Raw genomic sequence first — 19,919 nt, forward strand, 5'->3', positions numbered from 1 at the left:
ATGAGCTTTTATTATGCGCAATATGAATCGAATCTGAATTTCACAATTGGCGCCCTCCCCTTGTAAGGGTTCCTGAAAGTAGCAAGACCAATTTCGCTCGAGCGTTGTCTTACGATTCCCTTATTGAGTTTTTATCTGCCTGCTTGTAGCTCTGCTACAAAAGAATTAAAAATCTGGCTTTCAGCGAGTCTCGAAAGGCGAACGAAAGCAGCTTGCTCCTGGTAGCCAAGCATGTTACCTCAGAACTGGTTTTTTCCTAAAGTGGGAAGACATCCTTTTGAGGTTCAATTGTTGGCAAATGTCAGTCAGACATGTGCCGTTGGTCTAAACGTTTCGGTGTGTTGAATTTGTACCAATGATTTTTCTACAGGTTTTTTCTGTCCCAAATAGAGAGTTGAAGTCTCCCATTAGTATTTTCACGTCATCTTGGTGAATTTTGCTCATAGTATTTTGAGTGTGTTCCAGAATTTTTCGACATTTTCGGTGTTTTTCTTATTTTCGATGTTGGTGGGGACATGTGCATTGATGAGTTTATATTTTTTACTGGGGCTCTTAATGGGCATAGTTATAAGTCGGTTGTTGACGGGCAGGCCGCGGTGGCTGAGCGGTTATAGGCGCTTCAGTCCGGAACCGCGCGACTGCTACGGTCGCAGGTTCGAATCTTGCTTCGGGCATGGATGTGTGTGATGTCCTTAGGTTAGTTAGGTTTAAGTTCTAGGGGACTGATGACCTCCACTGTTAAGTCCCATAGTGCTCAGAGCCATTTTAACCATTCCATTGTTGATGGGTGTGATTTCTTTGACAGAGTTGATGATAGATCTGTGTTCGAGAAATTCAATGCCAAAGATTGGTACGCCTTTCGCTACCTTTTGTTGTATTTTGCTCTTGAAGATTCAATGGTTTCCGTAATGCAAGGATTCATTGTCAGTTAGTCGTGGTTCTTGAAGAGCAAGGGTGAGAATTTTTTGTCGGTCGTTTTGTTATGTGAGATTATTTAGTTTTCGTGTTTGGATCAATGTATCGATGTTTAGTTTTCAAGTGCATGTTTTCTGCTAGTAGGGAAATTTACCAGAGATCTTCGATATTCTCTGCCGTGCTAACCTGGACTCCCCAGAATCCGAAAATCCGACTGCCGCCTGTCGACAGGCGGGTTGTGTACCACCTGGGGTAATGTTATCTTTGCTTGCATAGTTCATGTTTGTTTGTGTCTCATTGGTTTGGCCTGGGTGATTCCAGGACCGGACAGGACCATAGGGTGTTGAAGCCTTTGCAACCAAATATTTTCAGCTGAGCTCATTGAGCTGACAGACGGTGACCAGAGTAGCGGTGATTTTCACTCAGACGTGTCTGGATTTTGGGTTCAACGGATTGAGTAGCCGTTCAGGATTGTGTTAGTATTTGGTTCACCCCAAGTATTTGATTTCCTCGGTAACACCCATATGGGGGAGGGTTTCCCCTATCCGCCACATTGGATTATTATTATTATTATTATTATTGTCATTATGTAATCAGCAAATCCGATATGGTGTATCTTCGAACCACTGAAATAGATGTGTATTTTTCGATTCAGTATTTCCATCACATAAATATAGGTTATAATTACGTTACATTGCTGCTAGTAGACATATTTCTCACTTTATCTTAGACAGTTGCTACCTGTTACTCCATCATAGGAATTTATGTGCGCAGCATTGTTGCAATACAGTCGTTCAAATTATACGATTTCTGTAGTTTCATTTCGATACCAGATCGTTCTAATCGGATTCAGTCAGTCAGTCTTAATGTGGATATTCGACTACGACCCTCATCATATGATAGGCTGGGTAAACCTCATTCTTAATCGGACTGTTGAATCTAGATCACTTATCTATGACAGGGCCTGAATTCTTAAACACTGCGGAAAATAATAATCCAATGTGCTTATTACAACCACGTTATTTAAATATAAATATATGACCTAACGAGATAACAGTTCATTTATAGGAGCAGAGCCCCATCCATCATAGCAGAGCAGTGCGAGATTGGTTTCAGGGCCAAGAGAGGATAAAGCTGTTGCCGTTTGTTGCACGATCGCCGAACATCAGCCAGATAGAGAATATGTGGGTAGAAGTAACAAGGTCATTGCCATGTGGACCTACAAATGCAAGCGACCTTTGGACGAATATAGAAATCGTATGGTGGGAAGTAAACCATCACGCTACACTGTCGACAACTTAATGAAATCAATGCCCCTACGCCTGCGAGAAATTTACGTAATGGCCGTTGGTCGGTTGGTTACTAAAAGTATAGTCCACAAAACCCATGTGGACAATTTTCTGATAATCGGTCAAGCTTTGCTTTGTCGCAGCTCTTTAGCATAAAAGTCCTCCTTACAATTCTTGCAATGCAAGGTAATTGAAAAATCTCATCCACTCGACGCCAACTGAGGAATTGACTGGTGCATGTGCTGTTCAACACACAGTAGTTGTCACCCTCACTGGAATCAATGACTGTTTGTGCGTGTGTGTGTGTGTTTTCGTGTTCACGCACAATCTGAATCAATACTACTAACAATAAATATTGCATCAAATATGACTGTTAAGTATTTTAATGCGATGAAACTGAATTTTTACCCAACCCACGTCCTGCGTATTACGTTAAGTAAGATGTATTAACTCCATAGTATCGTTAGCAGAGACAGTGCGCTCTTGTTGTCGAGGCTCGCGACAAGTACAGCGATTAGCAGTGCCCAATGCCGCCGCGCTTTATTTATGCTGGCTGAGCGTGGACACTGCAGCAGACGCTTCGCCATAAACACAAGGAAATCACCTTGGCTCTGACAGCAGTGAGCGGATATCACTGCCTGCGTGATCTTATAGTAACCAACAAGAGACTCTACTCACAGGTGCCATGGAGCAATTGCAACGGGTATCATGTCATTAGTCATCAGAATATGAACCAGTGATGAAATGTCCACTCTATTTGAATCCCACGAAAACAGGAACCTTATCAGAAAGGAATGTGAGGTGGTATTAAAATTTATCCAACATACAAAAATTAACTGCAGGGTTTTCATGTATGCAGTAGTAGCACACAAGGAAATATTATGTCTTGGAAGCGTATATTTCATTTCCTCTTCTCATATTAACGCCCTTGTTTTAGTATGAAGTGAGAAAATAAACACGAAAAACTAAAGTTCCTGAGAAGTATTTAAGTCATTATCTCTTCTCATATCACAACGTTTGTTTTAGTATGAAGTAAAAAAATAAATAGTTTAGGGTTCTGAAGCATAGTATGACACCAGATTCTTATCGTAGGCGCTATCGGAAACGCAAAAACAGGGAGCTGTCCATCCTTTTGTCCAACAGGCTGTTTCCTTTCATGCCTTACTCTCGCTAGGAGATTCTTATTTAAGGACTTGTCGGCATCAAGTTCTTCAGCAGAATAAGCCTTATCTTATTGTGCTAATGACGGTACGGAAAAAAAAAGCATCAAAGACGAGTTCCCCTGAAGCAGTGAGGATATTTGCACATGTCTGTATTCAGCAATGACTGCCAGCTGCCACAACACTTCACAGAAACCATGCGACAGGCAACTCAACTGTGAATGCGCTTCATACTTCATTCAGTAAGCCGTCAGGAGATGGATGGAAACGTCAAATTAATGTCGCTTTCCGAGTCGTACTCAATCCAGAATGAGGCGTTATTATGGTTGTTGAGCGTTCTAGCAATTACACTTCCATAAATCCAATATGAGTATCCCGACAGCCAAAAGAACCCGTTAGTGTGAAACCATCGGGAACTGCATTAATAGCAAACTGCAAGAACTTGAGGCAATACGTCGACTCTTTTCTTCGCTGGGTGACCTATTACTGTTATTTAGGATTCTCTGTGTCCTAGTCGTAATGCAAATGGAACTTCAGAGGCGCTTTCCGCTATTCTTGACAAACATCAGCAACTTGTAATCACTGCGAGTTACAACTGCGTGATGATAATGGTTCAGGTTGTCAGTAGTTGTGGTGGTGTTATGCTGTCAAACTGCTTACAGTAACGTTAATGTTGGCGCACATAATTTAGCGCTGACTACCTTCTTAAGTAAAGATAGTGTTGTAGCGTCGCCGCTCCTCTTTATTTATCCTCAGCTTGAGTAATACAATTTTACGAACATACTACACCATTCGCGAGCTGCTAATGATACAGTATGACTACAGAGGTCATCGTGCGGGTATTACATTAATTCTGCAATGAATTGCTTAGCAAATATTACCCTCAGCTATGCAGCTGAAATCACTCATTACACAGGTAGTCTATGTTGCATTTGGTTAAGTGACCAGTTCGCTGCAATCCTGCTTCTACTGTTCGTAAATACTACTATACACTTAAAAAATGGTTCAAATGGCTCTTTTTTTTTTTGTTTGTGGTTTTAGGGCGCAAAACTTCTATGGTCATTAGCGCCCAGCCCGTGACGTACAAAACAGGAAAAAAACGAAATTTAAAATCAGCAGCAATGGGAACAAAGTCATAAAATTTGAGAAACTAAAGGCAGAAGGAATGCTTAAAAATCCACTATAGAAAGGGGTTGGTTGTCCCCAAAAAAAAGGCTTCAAATGACTGACGTCATTGCACTGTCACTAATAAACTGTAGAACGCGGTCAGCTGAGCGCGTGTCATCTGCTAAAATCGACGATAGATCAGGCGATAGCTGTAGACGGAAGCGTAACGGATTAAAATAGGGGCATTCAATTAAAAGGTGTCTGACCGTCCACGGCTGAGAGCAGTGGGGACAGAGTGGGGGAGGATCACCGCTTAAAAGATGTCGATGACTAAAAAGACAGTGCCCTATCCGGAGTCTAGCTAAAATTACCTCCTCCCGACGACACGTTCGGGAGGAAGAGGTCCATGCGCAAGGAAGGGCTTTCACTTCCCGCAATTTATTATGGGGAAGTGTTGACCAATGCGCATGCCATAAATGAGCAACTTGGCGACATAAACCGCTCCGTAGATCGGTAAACGGAAGAGACTGAATAGCTGGCCGAGGAAGAGAGACTGCAGCCTTGGCCGCTATATCGGCCGCCTCATTTCCACAGATACCAGCGTGTCCTGGGAGCCAGAGGAACGCCACCGAGACGCCCCCCAGGTGGAGCAAGCGCAGACAGTCCTGAATCCGGTGGACCAGAGGGTGCACAGGGTAAAGAGCTTGGAGACTTAGGAGAGAGCTGAGAGAATCTGAGCAGATTACGTACTGTATCCGCTGATGGCGGCGGATGTAGTGGACAGCCTGGAGAATAGCGTAAAGCTCCGCAGTATGAACCGAACACTGGTCGGGAAGCCGAAAGTGATTTGGGGTGTCGCCAACAATATAGGCACTCCCTACACCTAACGATGTTTTCGAGCCATCGGTGTAAATAAATGTGGCTTCCGTCATTTGTGCACATAGAGCAGCAAATGCCCGACGGTAAACAAGTGTAGGGGTACCATCCTTGGGAAATTGACATAGGTCTCTGAGCAAGTCGATCCGGGGACGGAGCCAAGGCGGTGCTGTACCCCAAGTTGTCAAGAAGGTTTTAGGAAAGCGGAAGGAAAGAGAATGGAGCAGTTGACGGAAGCGGACTCCCGGGGGTAGTAGGGAGGAGGAGCGGCCTGCATACCCGACATCAAGGGAGGCGTCGAAAAAAAGGTCATGGGCTGGATTAGCAGGCATGGAAGACAGATGGCTAGCATAACGACTCAGAAGGACTGCCCGCCGATTGGATAGCGGAGGTTCAGCAGTCTCAGCATAAAGGCTTTCCACAGGGCTGGTGTAAAAAGCTCCAGACACTAAACGTAATCCACGGTGGTGGATAGAGTCGAGACGCCGAAGAATAGACGGCCGAGCAGAGGAGTAGACTATGCTTCCATAATCCAATTTCGAGCGCACTAAGGCGCGATAGAGGCGGAGAAGGACCACTCGGTCCGCTCCCCAAGAGGTGCCATTCAGGACACGGAGGGTGTTAAGGGAACGCAGACAGCGAGCCGAAAGATAGGAAACGTGGGAGGACCAGCACAGTTTTCTGTCAAACATAAGACCCAAGAATTTAGCGACGTCGGAAAACGGAAGGTTGACAGGACCTAGATGTAAGGAGGGCGGAAGAAACTCCTTACGTCGCCAAGAATTAACACAAACGGTCTTACTGGGTGAGAAACGGAAGCCGGTTTCGATGCTCCACGAGTGGAGGCGATCGAGACATCCTTGAAGACGTCTTTCAAGAAGGCTGGTCCGTTGAGAGCTGTAGTAGATCGCAAAATCGTCCACAAAGAGGGAGCCCGAGACATCAGGAAGGAGACAATCCATAATTGGATTAATGGCGATGGCAAACAGTACAACACTCAGCACGGAGCCCTGGGGTACCCCGTTTTCTTGGGAGAAAGTACGGGATAGAGTAGTGTTCACCCGCACCCTAAATGTGCGCTCTGCCATAAATTCGCGAAGAAAAAATGGGTAGCCGGCCTCGAAAGCCCCAAGAGAACAGTGTGCGGAGGATGCCTGTCCTCCAACAGGTATCGTATGCTCTCTCCAGATCAAAAAATATTGCTACCGTTTGGCGTTTCCGGAGGAAATTGTTCATGATATAAGTGGAGAGAGCAACAAGATGGTCAACGGCAGAACGATGTTGTCGGAATCCGCATTGGGCTGGTGTTAAAAGACTGCGGGATTCCAGCCACCAAGCTAAACGGTAATTCACCATACGCTCCAAAACCTTACAGACACTACTCGTGAGAGAAATGGGGCGATAGCTAGAGGGGAGATGTTTGTCCTTTCCAGGTTTCGGAACGGGAACGACAATAGCTTCCCGCCATCGCCTGGGAAAGGTACTGTCGGTCCAAATTCGATTATAAAGGCGAAGGAGGTAGCGCAGGCTATGGGTTGATAAATGCAGCAACATTTGGACATGGATAACATCCGGTCCTGGGGCGGAGGAGCGAGAAGAAGAGAGTGCATGTTGGAGTTCGCGCATGGAGAAAACAGTATTGTAGCTTTCGCGATTTTGAGAGGAGAAAGCAAGATGTCGCACTTCCGCTGCACGTTTCTTCGGGAGAAACGCTGGCGGGTAATTTGAAGAGCTCGAAATCTCAGCAAAGTGCTGACCCAATGAGTTAGATATTGCGACGGGGTCCACTAAGGTATCATACGCGACAGTGAGCCCAGAGACCGGGGAGAAACTAGGCGCGCCTGAGAACCGTCGAAGCCGACTCCAAACTTCCGAGGAGGGAGTGAAGGTGTTAAATGAGCTAATAAAGAATTGCCAGCTTGCCTTCTTGCTATCGCGGATGACGCGACGGCATCGCGCACGGAGCTGCTTATATCGGATACAGTTGGCCAAAGTTGGATGGTGACGGAAAATGCGAAGAGCACGTCGCCGCTCACGTATTGCGTCCCGGCATGCCTCGTTCCACCAAGGAACTGGGGGGCGCCGGGGCAATTCGGAGGTGCGTGGTATTGAACGTTCCGCAGCTGTGAGAATAACGTCGGTAAAATGTGTGACCTCATCGTCGACGCTGGGAAAGCGACGGTCATCGAATGTCGCTAGAGACGAAAAAAGTGTCCAATCGGCTTGGGCAAACTTCTAGCGTCGCGAGCGCATATATGGCAGTTGAGGCTGCAGTCGAAGAACACATGGAAAGTGGTCACTCGAGTGTGTATCATCAAGGGCGAACCATTCGAAGCGCCGAGCTAGCGGAACAGTACCGACCGCAAGGTCCAAATGAGATAAATTTGCCGTGGAGGCAGACAAAAATGTGGGGACCCCAGTGTTGAGGCAGACTAGATCCGCTTGGTGGAAGACGTCTAGCAATAGTGAGCCACGTGGACAAGGATGTGGAGATCCCCAAAGCGGGTGGTGGGCATTGAAGTCCCCAACCAGCAAATAGGGGGGTGGAAGCTGATCAAGAAGATGAAGGAGATCAGCTCGTGCCATTGGTGTAGACGATGGAATGTATACCGTACAAAGAGAGAACGTGTATCCAGAAAGGGAAAGACGGACGGCGACAGCTTGGAAGGAACTGTTTAAGGGGATTGGGTGATAATGGAGAGTATCATGGAGCAGAATCATGAGTCCTCCATGGGCTGGAGTGCCTTCAACAGAGGGGAGGTCATATCGGATGGACTGAAAATGAGGGAGAACAAAGCGGTCATGGGGACGCAGCTTTGTTTCCTGAAGACAGAAGATGACCGGCGAGTAGGATCGTAAGAGGATCGACAATTCATCCCGATTGGCGCGAATGACGCGGATATTCCAGTGGATAATGGACATAGGGTGAACAGAAAATGGAGAAACGTGACCAAGGGTGCTGTCAACTCAACGACTGCTCAGAGCTTGCGACCGACAGCATGGAATGGCATTCAGTCGAAGGCAGAAGATCCTGATCCATAGGTTGGTCAGGAGCAGCTCCTGCCACCAACGATCGGCCAGTTGACCGGCCACCAGCAGTGAGCCTCAGCGACACAGAAGATGGCCGAGGGCGATTTCCGCCAGGTGGTGCTGTAGTTGGGACACGCCTTGGCGGAGAAGGAGAGGAACTGTGTTTCTTCGTAGCCTTCTTGGAGGTATGATGTTTAGATGAAGGAGGAACCGTTGGTTGTGAAGTTGCGGTACGTAAAAACTCTTCACGAGAATGCTCTTTTTTCGAAGACTTGGCGTCTGACTTTTGGGCTCGAGATTTAGCAGAACCCGACGAGGGGTGAGCCATAGAGTGGGCAGGCGAAAGTGGTGAGGTTGAACGGGCGATCTTTGCGCTGGCCGATCTGACGACCGTGGTACTAAATGTGAGGTCGCAAGTCTGCGTGGCCGCCTCCTTTGTTGGCCGAGGAGAAGCAAGGACAGTGCTGTATTTTCCTTTCTGAGGCACGGTGGGCTGTCGACTGGCGAGTAACTTTCGAGCAGCAAAGGTCGACACCTTTTCCTTCACTCTTATTTCCTGGATGAGCTTTTCATCCTTAAAAACGGGGCAATCTCGAGAGGAAGCAGCGTGGTCACCCATACAGTTGATGCAGTGAGGGGATGGAGGTGGACAAGCACCCTCATGGGCATCCTTGCCACACGTAACACATTTGGCCGGATTGGAACAGGACTGGCTGGTGTGATTGAACCGCTGACATCGATAGCAACGCGTAGGGTTTGGGACATAAGGGCGAACGGAAATTATCTCATAGCCTGCTTTGATTTTTGATGGGAGTTGAACTTTGTCAAATGTCAAGAAGACAGTGCGGGTTGGAATGATGTTCGAGTCAACCCTTTTCATAACCCGATGAACAGTGGTGACGCCCTGGTCAGACAGGTAGTGCTGAATTTCTTCGTCAGACAATCCATCGAGGGAGCGTGTATAAACGACTCCACGCGAGGAATTTAAGGTACGGTGCGGTTCCATCCGGACAGGGAAGGTGTGGAGCAGAGAAGTACGCAGCAATTTTTGAGCCTGGAGGGCACTGTGTGTTTCTAACAACAGGGTACCATTCCGTAATCTGGAACAAGGCTTTACAGGACCCGCAGTTGCGTCGACACCTTTCTGAATAATGAAAGGGTTGACCGTGGAAAAGTCGTGACCTTCATCAGACCGAGAAACAACAAGGAACTGTGGCAACGATGGAAGAACCGTCTGTGGCTGAGACTCAGTGAACTTACGTTTGTGAGCAGACATAGTGGAAGGTGAGGAAACCATTGCGGAAGAATCCCCCATGATTACCGGCGTCTCCGATGGCGCGCTCCTCCCTTGTGGGGGCCCTCACCGAGGGCACACCCGCCTTAGGTGATTGTTCACACCTCAGGTCACACCTCCCGACAAACGGACGGAGGGACCAATCGGCACTTTCGGAAGGTATCAGCTCGGGTAATCACCCCTCCCTGGGCCTGGCCGTTACCAGGGGGTACGTACGTGTCCTACCTGTCTACCCGGGGCGGGGAATTACGCGTTACCCCGTCACCGGCTACGCATGGAAGTGCGTGGGTCGGCCTTCAGACACGCACAGGGAGGAAAAAAGAGAAAGGGAAAGGAAAGAAAAGGGGGTCTCAAACGCCGCAGCGGAGAAAAGGGCAAGGAGAAGAGGGAAGGAAAAGAGAAGGACAGAGGAAGGACGAGGACTTGCAAGTGTAAAAGCAAGGAATTTGGAACAGTTTCGAGCGTCCGTCTCCGGACGTAGGCACAAACCATACTCCCAGAGGGGGAGAAAGGGAAGGAAAGAGACAGTGGTGAGGGGGGGGGGCGAAGATGGGGGACGGGGAGGGATGCGGAAAGGGAAGGGAAGGTATGCAGCCCGGAAAGGAAGGAGGGCCACATTAGCTCGGGGTCCCCTGCTCGCTACGCACGTGTCCACAAAAGAGTTGTGGACCCCCTGGGGGGTCAAATGGCTCTGAGCACTATGGGACTTAACTTCTGAGGTTATCAGTCCGCTAGAACTTAGAACTACTTAAACGTAACTAACCTAAGGACATCAGACACACCCATGCCCGAGACAGGATTCGAACCTGCGACCGTAGCGGTCACGCGGTTGCAGACTGTAGCGCCTAGAAACACTCGGCCACCCCGGCCGGCATACTTGTATGCTGACCATCCGTTATTTGACTAAATATGAACTACAATCTGATTCGCATATATATGACATGGGTTATCGCCGGCACAAAGCAATGACTAAGGGTTGGATGCCGTTGAAGTCCCGTTACATTGATGGCCAGACAAATGTTCGCAAATCTCCTGTGCTGCCTCAAAAAGCAATTGCATCTTAAGTATCGAAGGACCGACGTCCACACTGTCACAGCGCGTTGAAATACAGCAACGATGGCAGATGAAAATTTGTGACAGACTGGGCTTCGAACCTGGACCTCCTAGTAACTAGACAGACGTGCTGATCACTGCACTATTATTAATTTTTTTTTTATAGTTTGAGAAGACTTTCAGCACCAGGTAGGCGGAGGCAAAGAAGGCAGGTGTCGCAGATCCGAGGCCTCGCCACAATGCTTGCCCCATACCAGTCACTGAGCAGCTGCATTAATCCCATGTATTCCATGTTTGCACCCATATATTCCTTTAAATTGAAGTAGTACTGAAGGTAAAATAAATTACAGTTGCCGCCTCCAATGGCGTGCGTTCCTTGTAGAACATAACTATCACAGTGAAATTGGTGACGGAAAAACACGTAACAAACGTGTCATTCAGCAATATATTCACAATTTAGGTTATTGTGCACTGGATGCATATGAGGTCTGTAAGGAAGCCATATAATTTTCAACAAATAAAAGAAATTTCGGAGCCGGATGGGTTTTGCCAAATTAGAACAGTTCTGATCTTAGAACCAACGTAAAAGAATATTCCAGAAATAAAAAAAGTGAAAGAATAGTATTCTGCTTCTAATAAAAAAAACTGTCCCCCTTTTTGTAGCCGACATAAAGCAATAGATAAAAAAATTTGATACCATTCCTTATATTTGCTATTCTTCTTCTGCTCAAAATGTTCTTATTCGACATAAAACATGTACTCTTCTAAGTTCTAAGTTTTGCTTGTTACGACGTAAAACCCAAACGATCCCAGATACCACGAATAACTGCTATTCGTCACATTTCTAGTCGGGTTGTGAAGCTTCCGTCACCGGTATATGACATTCTGCGGTTCTGTTGAAAGTGCTAATTTCTTCCTAGTCCAGTTCCAAATTCTGATTCTATTTTTGCATAAGAAGATGTGCGCTACAGTTTCTACCAGCCGACATTTGTGGCAGTATGGAGACAGTCTAATTTGATTTTCGATAATCGTTCCACTGTGGGTATGGTTTCGTTTACAACGTCGCACCATACCGCACTGACTCTAGTTGGCAGAATTTTGTTGTTGATATTTTTCCTCACGTTCCTCCAGTTTGTTGTAGGTTATTATACCGAAATTGGTTTTGTGAAGACGATGTCTGGTAATATAATAATCGTAGACGGTTCCAGTGCTGGTTTGTGCTGGTGGAAGTCTTATACAGCTCCAATCGCCGTAGTACTTTCGGACGTAATCTAGGCTGGCATGCTACATTAACAGGAGCGTTCCTATCCCCAGGATCTAACGAGAGGAACATTAGTTTCGTGATGCCTGTCTTAGTGGGATGTATTAGTTTAAAAGCACGTCTTCAATTCCAAGTCCTCCGGTTTGCCTCTGCAATGTCGCCGTGTGGAAGGATACTTTGAAGATATTTTGTTTCCACACATACCAAGAGGCTACAGCTAATAATTTATGTGCAGTGACCTGCGGTATCGGTAAGACTGCTGCGACATGATATATTTTGCTAAGTATGTATGTATTTATAAACTGAACTTTCTGCAATCGGTCTAACGATCGCATGTCGTTGTCCTTCAACAAGGTTGATGACATTAAGTTTGCGCTTCCAATTGTTCATAACCATGCGCTTGGGATTCGCCCTTAACCACAATCCGAGTTCGAGTCTCCACTCGCTCGCGGATACACTGTATTCCCGCGATGGTTCGGACGATGACGGGCGTCTAGCACTGAAAACTTTCAGGAGGAATAGTAAATATTGTAGGAGGTGGTAGTATAGACAAATTGCAGAAAAAAGCCATATAACATGTGTCCAATTTTTATTGCGTACATATAGCTGGGTTCAACGCATTTTCGTTTCGTATGTTGGTCCTTACGGCACCCTGTTGTCTACAGTTCCTTGAAAATGAGCTTCCAGTGTTATTGGAAGAGTTTCATTTGGCTACAAGGATGCGTATGTTCCTTCAACATGACCGGGCTCCTGCACATTCTAGTCGTCAGGTGACACAGTATCCAAACCTAATATTTCCTGTAAGATGGATCAGTAGATATGGGCACTTTTCTTGGCCTTCAAGGTCGCTGGGCCTTATCGCTTTGGATTTTTGCCAGCGGGGATGGTTAAATGCGAAGTCTACAAAGAAAATGTAAACGCAAGAGCCGATTTGACCGTTCGGATTATGAATAGTGCAGTCCTCATAAAAGAACGCAAAGACGACCTCAGAAGAACTACACGTGGTGTTATCAACAGAACTCAAATGTGCATTGAAGTTGGTGGGGGAAGTTTTGAAAATCAACTCTGAAAGTCCTCATTTGCCTTTGCTTTGAGTTTGTTAGGGTTACGTAACAACAGCTGTATCTCTGTACTCAATAAAAAGTGGACGCATTTATTTGGAATTTTTTATGCAATTCGTCTGTGTTACCACCTGCTAAAATATCTATTGTTCCTCCTGAAACACCCTGTATGTGGATATATGTGTGGTGTCTGTTCTTTCGGACATGTCCGAAAGAAAAGACACTACGAATCTGGGTTCGAACCTGGTCAGAGACAAATTTTCATCTGACGCCGTTGTTCTATTTTAATGCCCATGACAGCCTGGACATCTGTCTTTCAATCTTTAATTGATTAACAAGGCTGTCTATTTCGATTCGTAGTGTCTGTTCTTTCGGAAATGTCCGAAAGAACAGACACACACACACATACACCCACACATTTTTATCTTAAGTGCTATTCGGAAAATGTTCGGCAATTCAGTGATAGTGCCGGACTGGAGCTGCATCAGCCTACTCATTTCACTAGATATAGTTGTAATTTTCTGAACAATTCCTGTTTAAAAAATGACAGCGACAGTGCCTCTCATCGTTTACTTTGTCGGAAACCCTCTTCTTTCTGCCCTAGCCTATACTATAGCAATGAGTGATTGCTCACATTCTTGATACCTCACTGGACGAGCTACTGCAACTGTAGCCAAAGATTCAAATCCCGCTGGATAAGTATGTTTCAAGTCAGATTGTTTTGCTCCTCCCCTTTGTCATTGAAAACGATCACAACGAAATTAAGTATAGGTATCCTATGAAACCCTTGAGTTCATATTTCGGTGCTGTGAAGATGGAAAAAGTAGTTTTTCACAATTATCAGATGACAGATGGAATTTGTCAGATTCCACTAATTATGATTGCATTATTAACTGTTAGTTCACAGGCGCTTTTCTGCCGCTAATTGTAACTGTTATATGAATGTTAGAACTGGAAGAATAGAAACATCAAATTTTCGCCATATCGAATGGTCGAATTCACCTTAAGTCTTCATGTTTCGAGCAAAGGCAGAATATCCGTCAGGAAAGCTGACAACAATAAACAAGGCCATGCCTGTCTTCTGGGGGATATGCCAATGACAGTGATCTCAATAACAATATTGTACAGCAAAGAGACATTGTCAACTCAACCACTGGAGAAGCTCCAAAATCGTGAATCGCGTCTGGTGAATACGCTTTCAAGGTTTCGGTCCGATGAAGACAGTAAAACACAAATAATTGTCGCAGTATTAATTTATGACATTTAGTTTGCATGCAGTACATCGATGTATTACAACTAATTGCATTCTAGCTCCAAAACCTAGTTACAGAATGTGAATAAGACTCATTGACATATAAAGAGGGTCTTGCGGCCCTAGCCACCCGCAACTTTGAGACGAAACTACAGTCACTTCTGAGGTCACTCACAGAGCACATCAGCTGGTATCCTTTCTGGCAGTATAACTGATACTTGGCAACAGCGCAGAATATGTTTGGCAACTCTGTGACCGACGAGTTACTTCCTTGATGGCATAGAACTATCCTGCTAAATTCACTTGATATTATCGTGTCATTTCAATTGAATACTGTGAGTGATTTTCTCTTGAGATGTGACATAAGGAGATCAGTTAATGCTTTTGAGTCAACGAAAGGGGTTCCATACGGGAAATACAACTACTCTCGTATCTTATGTTGCGATTTATCTGCCATAGCGGCTACTGAGGCAGTAAGTACAGCAAAGGCCCGCACCTGTTAGCTAGCTCCTTGGTAAAGTGCTTGCCTGTCAGGTTCACGCTGCCTTTGTTCGCCTTTCAAGACTCGCTGAAAACCAGATTTTTTAGTTCTTTTGTAGCAGAACTGCAAGCAGACAGATACAAATTCAGTGTGGGAATCGTAAGACAACGCTCTAGCAAAATTCGCCTTGCTACTTTTAGTAAATCTTAGTGTCAAAGCAAAAACCTTACGGTACTGCCGAACTCATAATGCCATTCTTGTTTTCTGCCGACATATTTTTTGTTGTTGTGAATATGTAATTTTATCTATGAACTGCCACATTTTCACAATACTTGCGAAGCAAATCATGTGAAGTAACACTTCACCAACTTGTTGGGAAGGTGGAAAAAGCACTACCCTTTATGGATGCTCTCTGTATCTTCCTGGATGTCGAGGGGGTTCTAGTAATACGATCTTCGAGTAAGTGGTTAGAGATGCAGAAGCTAGTGGTGAATGAACTCATAGATGAGCTGAATGCGAGAGACTACTCTTGAAAAGAATAAGCAGACGATTTATTCACAGTAAGACTCAGAAAATTTGCTAGTACTGTTAAACCTATGTGCACTGAAGATTATGGAAAAGTATTTAAAGACGAGCCTCACGAAAATTGGTGTAGTATTATTTATGGAGAAACATGTCCAGCACACATACTGAGAAATTATGTTTCTCGATGAAACTGTAGAGAGACTTGTAGTGCATCTAGCGGTAGCCCTGGATGGAAAACTATTATGAAACCTCACATAAAGAATATGTTCCACTGCGAAAGATAATCGTATAAGCACTAGAATCTGCTGTAGGGTGAACTGGGGTCTAAACCCAGTACGTACTGGATATACACCTCTGCAAAAAGACCAATGATAATTTGTTGGCCTACAATAAGAACAAAGTTGAACAGAAGGTGGCTGCTAGGGAGTCTGACAAACTACAGAGACTGCCGTGCTTTCACAAACAGATGGGATTAGCAGCCCTCTTAAAATGGATATTATGCTAGACGTGCCACCAATACACCTGTGGCTTAAAATGGATGCAGCGGCAGGGACATAAAGGCTAAAAATTGGAAATAACTGGATATAGTTAGAATATACGGAATCCCAAATCAGTATTGCTATGGCTGGGGAAATGCCGACTAAGTATACAATAGCTTATAGCTGTTTCAATAAATCTTGCCATGTAATAGTTGGAAGCAGGAGCAGTGGAAGAACGAACCACAACACCGTGCAGGAGACATAATATAGTGGTTTACTGACAGGTCGAAAACAGATGAAAGTACCAGGTCTGGTGTACTGCCTAGAATCTCTTTAGGGAAGATGGCCACAGTACTACACGGTATCTTCTATCAGCATGTGCACGGAGGAGAATTAGAGTAGACCCTACAAAAATCGTAACATCTACTTTTATTCAGGCAGCCAAGAAGCTCTGAAATATTTATCAGCCCCTGCAACTAGATCGAAGGTCGTTGCAGAATGCCATGAAGCATTTTCTTTCGGACATGTCCGAAAGAACAGACACCACACATATATCCATATACAGAGTGTTTCAGGAGGAACAGTAGATATTTTAGCAGGTGGTAGTGCAGACGAATTGCATAAAAAATTCCATATAAATGCGTTCACTTTTTATTGAGTAAGCCGGCCGCGGTGGTCTCGTGGTTCTAGGCGCGCAGTCCGGAACCGTGCGACTGCTACGGTCACAGGTTCGAATCCTGCCTCGGGCATGGATGTGTGTGCTGTCCTTAGCTTAGTTAGGTTTAAATAGTTCTACGTTCTAGGGGACTAATGACCACAGCAGTTGAGTCCCATAGTGCTCAGAGCCATTTGAACCATTTTTTATTGAGTACAGAGATACAGTTGTTAGTACATAACCCTAACAAACTGAAAGCAAAGGCAAATGAGGCCGTTCAAAGATGATTTTCAAAAATTCCCACACCAACTTCAATGCACATTTGAGTTCTCTTGATAACACCACGCGTAGCTCTTCTGAGGTCGTCTTTGCGTTCTTTTATGAGGGCTGCACTATTCATCATACGAACGATGAAATCGGCTCTTGGGTTTACTTTTTCTTTGTAGACTTCGCCTTTAACCATCCCCGCAAGCAAAAATCCAAAGAGATAAGGTCCGGGGACCTTGAAGTCCAAGAAAGGTGTCCATATCTACTGATCCATCTTCCGGGAAATGTTAGGTTTGGATATTGTGTCACCTGACGACTAGAATGTGCAGGAGCCCCGTCATGCTGGAGGAACATACGCATCCTTGTAGCCAAATGAAACCCTTCCAATAACGCTGGAAGCTCATTTTCAAGGAAGTGTAGACAACTGGGTCCTGTAAGGACCAACATACGAAACGAAAATGCAGTGAACCCAGCTACATGTACGCAATAAAAATTGGACACGTGCTATATGGTATTTTTCTGCAATTTGTCTATACTACCATCTCCTACAAGATTATCTATTCCGCCTGAAACATCCTGTATAATTACTCAGGTCTCGACGGGTCATCAAAAGTTTTCAGTGCTAACCACCCGTCATCGTCCGAAACCTCGTGGGAATACAGTGTGGCCTCGAGAGAGTGGAATAATGGACCGGGGGAATTTGCGTCTGACGAGGAGCGTGTGTAGGTAGGTGCTGCAGTGAGGTTGGCTGCTGTGTCCCGACAGTGTCCACCGTCGGGGGTTCGAGTCCTCCCTCTGGCATGGGTGTGTGTGTTGTCCATAGAGTAAGATAGTTTAAGTTAGATTAAGTAGTGAGTAAGCTTAGGGACCGATGAATTAAAGCAGCTTGGTCTCATAAGTTCTTACCACAAATTTGCAAAACTGTAAATCCAAAATACTGCATCTCGGTTCTTACAATATTGCATTAGGTGCGCCCTGGTTAGATGTAACTGAAGAGAGACTCCAACTGGGATTGTGGTTAAAGGCGATTCCCAAGCGCATGGCCACGAACAATTGGAAGCGCAAACTTAATGTCATCAACCTTGTTGAAGGACAACGACATGTGATCGTTAGACCGACTGCAGAAAGTTCAGTTTAAAAATACATACATACTTAGCAAAATGTATCATGTCGCAGCAGTCTTACCGATACCGCAGGTCACTGCACAAACCAGCACTAGAACCGTCTATGATTATTATATTACCAGAGATCGTCTTCACAAACTAATTACGGTAAATTAACCTACAAAACACTGGAGGAACGTCAGGAAAAATATCAACAGTAAAATTCAACCAACTAGAGTCAATGCCGTATGGTGCGACGTTGTAAACGAAACCATACCCACAGCGGAACGATTATGGAAAATCAAATTGAGACCATCTCCATACTGCCACAAATGTCGGCTGGTAGAAACTGTAGCGCTCATGTTCTTATGTCAAAATAGAATCAGAGTTTGGAACTGGACTGAGAAGAAATTAGCACAGAACAGCAAGAAGTCAGATACCGATAACTGAAGCTTTACAATCCGACTGGAAATGTTGCCCGTCCGCAAAGAATAACGGTTGTTCGTGACATCTGGGATCGTTTGGGTTTTATGTCGTAGAAAGCAAAACATAGAACTAAGAAGAGTAGATGCTTTATATTGCAGAAGAACATTTTAAGCTGAAGAAGAATAATAAATATAAGGAATGCTATCAATTTTTTTATCTATTGCTTTATGTGAGCTACAAAAAGGGGGACAGTTTTTTTATTAGAAGCAGAATACTATTCTTTCACTTTTTTTATTTCTGGAATATTCTTTTACGTTGCTTCTAAGATCAGAACTGTTCTAATTTGGCAAAACCCATCCGGCTCCGAAATTTCTTTTATTTGTTGAAAATAATATGGCTTCCGTACAGACCTCATATGCATCCGGTGCATAATAACCTAAATTGTGAATATATTGCTGAATGACATGTTTGTTACGTGTTTTTCCGTCACCAATTTCACTGTGATAGTTATGTTCTACAACGAACGCACGCCATTGGAGGCGGCAACTGTAATTTATTTTACCTTCAGTACTACTTCAATTTAAAGGAATATATGGGTGCAAACATGGAATACATGGGATTAATGCAGCTGCTCAGTGACTGGTATGGGGCAAGCATTGTGGCGAGGCCTCGGATCTGCGACACCTGCCTTCTTTGCCTCCGCCTACCTGGTGCTGAAAGTCTTCTCAAACTATAAAAAAAAAATTAATAATAGTGCAGTGATCAGCACGTCTGTCTAGTTACTAGGAGGTCCAGGTTCGAAGCCCAGTCGGTCACAAATTTTCATCTGCCATCGTTGCTGTATTTCAACGCGCTGTGACAGTGTAGACGTCGGTCCTTCGATACTTAAGATGCAATTGCTTTTTGAGGCAGCACAGGAGATTTGCGAACATTTGTCTGGCCATCAATGTAACGGGACTTCAACGGCATCCAACCCTTAGTCATTTCTTTGTGCCGGCGATAACCCATGTCATATATATGCGAATCAGATTGTAGTTCATATTTAGTCAAATAAAGGATGGTCAGCATACAAGTATGCCGGCCGGGGTGGCCGAGTGTTTCTAGGCGCTACAGTCTGCAGCCGCGTGACTGCTACGGTCGCAGGTTCGAATTCTGTCTCGGGCATGGGTGTGTCTGATGTCCTTAGGTTAGTTAGGTTTACGTAGTTCTAAGTTCTAGCGGACTGATAACCTCAGAAGTTAAGTCCCATAGTGCTCAGAGCCATTAGAACCATTTTTTAAGTATATAGTAGTATTTACGAACAGTAGAAGCAGGATTGCAGCGAACTGGTCACTTAACCAAATGCAACATAGACTACCTGTGTAATGAGTGATTTCAGCTGCATAGCTGAGGGTAATATTTGCTAAGCAATTCATTGCAGAATTAATGTAATACCCGCACGATGACCTCTGTAGTCATACTGTATCATTAGCAGCTCGCGAATGGTGTAGTATGTTCGTAAAATTGTATTACTCAAGCTGAGGATAAATAAAGAGAAGCGGCGACGCTACAACACTATCTTTACTTAAGTAGGTAGTCAGCGCTAAATTATGTGCGCCAACATTAGCGTTACTGTAAGCAGTTTGACAGCATAACACCACCACAACTACTGACAACCTGTACCATTATTATCACGCAGTTGTAGC

Source organism: Schistocerca americana, chromosome 5 (genome assembly GCF_021461395.2).
Source record: "Schistocerca americana isolate TAMUIC-IGC-003095 chromosome 5, iqSchAmer2.1, whole genome shotgun sequence".
Taxonomy (NCBI): domain Eukaryota; kingdom Metazoa; phylum Arthropoda; class Insecta; order Orthoptera; family Acrididae; genus Schistocerca; species Schistocerca americana.